Here is a 3,157-nt window from a genome sequence, read left to right as displayed (position 1 = left end):
CACAGACTCTCTCTCTCTCTCTCTCTCTCTCTCTCTCTCTCTCACACACACACACACACACACACACACACACACACTCTCTCTCTCTCTCTTTGGAGCCCTTCTTACCACCTGCTGTTGGGTTTCCCCACCTTGTGGTAAGTGGCTCAGAAATTAAATGCATAGGTGCAGAACTACTGGATTTGCTCTGGATAAACTGAAAGATTGCCTAAGGCCAATTCAATACCTGCTCTGTATTCACAAATGCTTTCAGACATCTAAGGTAACTACCAGGCCATAGCAGAGTGGAAGCTGCTGACTTGAAGTGATTCTGGGATACTTGAGAATACCACTGTTTGAAAGGCCTTGGGAATTCAAAGCTATGAAGTACAGCTGCAGCAAAGGGAGGTGCACCCCAAGCAGGGAGCATTTGAAGCAGGCAGGTGGATTTGTGCATTTGCAAATCTTCCCCACAGTAAGCAAAAGGGAAAGGCAATCCACTGTGTTTCCAGCAAACAGATTTTAGGGGGAATAGTAATGGTATTCCAGGGGAGATGACCAATGTTCCCTCTAAGCTGTGGAATCTTGTGAGCAAAAATTCTACCTTGTGAGCTACTGGCATTAAAGTTGTGAGCGAGCGATTTGACTCCTGCATAAATTAGTTTGCTCTGGAGCCATCCCTTCCTGAGCTAAGACAAAAATGTGTGAGCCAGAGGCTAAAAAACTGTGAGCTAGCTCACACTAACTCAGCTTAGAGGGAACACTGGAGATGACCTGTTTTGGAGACATTTATGGTGGTTCAAATAAGTGAAGTGGGTAGCCATGTTGGTCTGAAGCAACAGAACAAGGTTTGAGTCCAGTGGCACCTTTAAGACCAACAAAGTTTTATTCAAGGTATAAACTTTCCAGTGCATGTACACTTCCGATACTAGGTGCTTGAACGCAAAAAGCTTATACCTTGAATAAAACTGTATTGGTTGTAAAGGTGCCACTGACCTCAAATTTTGTTCAAATAAGTGAAGTCATTGCCCAAAAGAGAATGAATTCCCCATTTGTTTTTATTTCTGAACCTGCTCTGTATGACATCTCTGCCAGAGAAGTTTAGTGTCTGATTTCAACCTGGCACCATGACTTTGAAGAGGTGTGTGTGGATCCCCTTGATGGAACAGTATTGCCTTGGATGTGATCCCAGGTGTGACATGGAAAGCTGTCGGGGTTGCGTGATCTGCTATGGGCTTTCAGACATGCAGGCACGTGGTCCGTTGATGTTGACCGCGTGAACTCGGTGGTGGAGTCGCTTTTTGCTGTACTGAGTCGGCTGGGGTGGGATGTGGCCTCCCTCCCTGGCCGCTGGGAAGGGGGCAAAAGGCGCGGGGAGAGGCCCCTTTATTTCTGGGGCCCGTCTCGCTTCCAGATGGGATAGGTAAGGGCATCGATTGGCAGCAGCCCTTCCCTGCCAGTCCATCAGCCCGTCAACTGCTAGGTCGCCCTCCTTGTCCCGGCGGGCTGCTGGCGAGGCGGAGAGCCGGGGCGCGGCGGGGTGGCGCCCCCCCCCCCCCCCCCCCGAGCGGCACGGGCGGCTGCCGGGGGAAACGCTCGGGGGAGACGCTTAACCCTTTGCGCTCCCGAGGGGACCTACACAGCGGGGGACTTGGAGGGGGGGTGTCTGTATGTGGAGGGGGGGGTATTTTTTGCCTCTTTACGGGATTTTGGAGGTGATCGCAGGGTTGCACAGTCCCAAGGAAAGCTCCGAGACCCGGCAGTTCGGGATGATCGCGTCTGAATTCCAGCGCTGAGCTCCGGGAAAGATTTCAGAGGGGGAGGTTCCGTCCTGTCGTTGGAATGGGTCGGGAGACGAGCCTTGTTCGGCGGCAGTTCCCAGGCTGCCCCCGGGGATACCCGGACCGCCTCCTGAGCTTGTGCTTCGTCGTAGCACAGCTCACGCGTGGCCGGCGCTCCTCCTCGAAAGCCGTCTTCCCCTGCAGCCAACAAAGGGTTTATCCCAAAGACGTTCAGTGGGATTACCCCGGAGTAAGCGGGGAGGGTGGGTTTCCGCTTGCGGGCTTTCCCCCTCCCCCTCCCGTAAGAAAACTGGACACACAAACTAGTCGCAGAACTCCTGGATTTATTTTAAAGCTGTCAGACTTCCTAACACCCACCCGAATCCCGATTTCTGATTCCCGATAGTCCGGCGTTACTTATTCCAAAGTGAGCCCATTCCGTCCAATGTCGTTGTGATTCGTTGAGACTGACGGGCGGCCGATGGGGGCCAGCCAGAGAAGTCGATCAGTCTCCCGGTTGTCTTCGGAGCGCCTCCGTCCCGGGAGTGGTTTCGGGCTCAGGCATTTGTTGAAGCCCAAAGGTCCCGGGCTCCGCCGGTCCCGTCGAGGACAGCGCCTGCTCCCCTGAATCCAAGGGGACTTCCATCCGGGGAAGCGCAGCTAGGACAATCGCCTTGCAAGCCCTCGACGCGACTCAAGGGGGAGTAGGAACTAGGGAAAGGCGAATGTCCCGGGTTAGGCTCGGGACAGAGTCCTCGGACTACCTACCCGCCGCGAGTAATTCGAATCAGACGCAGGGAGCTTTCAGTGTCCCGACGAATAGTTTTATTTATTTTATTGATTTATCCTTCGATTTGTATCCCGCCCTGCCCCGAAGGCTCAGTGAGGGTGCCTGTCCCTTTGTGAGGTGTCAGGCGACTATTTGCTGACGGCGGAGGGTGTGTGTGTGTCGAACCACTGTGGGCGCGGAGGCACCTCCACCCCAGTCGAAGCCCGGTCGGCCTGACCGTAGGGACCTAGCTGGGGCAGGTCTGTGTCGGCCTGCCTGTGGCCTCTCTCGGGCGCTGGCCCGGCGGGGGGTGGGGGTGGGAGTGAACGGGGAGGGGTCTTTGGTTTCCCTGAAGGCCAGTTAGTCGCCCGCCCTCGGACGGTCCCTCGGCTGCAGCTGGGCTGGAAGAGAGGGAGGCGAGAGGGGGTTACGCCAGCCAGGAGGACGGGCCGGTGGAGAGGACAGGGCGGGAGGGGCGCCGGGCTGAGAGGCCGCGCCGGTGGGCCACCCCCCCCTCTGGAGCGTGTGCTGCCGGGGTGGGGGTCCGGAGCCAGAGAGAGCGCCGGGCCCTTCGAGAGCGGCTTCCAAGCCCGCCCCCCCCCCCCCCCCCCCGCCCTTTCCCGTCGCC

This window comes from Gekko japonicus, unplaced genomic scaffold (assembly GCF_001447785.1).
Source record: "Gekko japonicus isolate JY-2015 unplaced genomic scaffold, Gekko_japonicus_V1.1 scaffold1222, whole genome shotgun sequence".
NCBI lineage: Eukaryota > Metazoa > Chordata > Lepidosauria > Squamata > Gekkonidae > Gekko > Gekko japonicus.
This window is presented reverse-complemented; position numbering follows the sequence as displayed.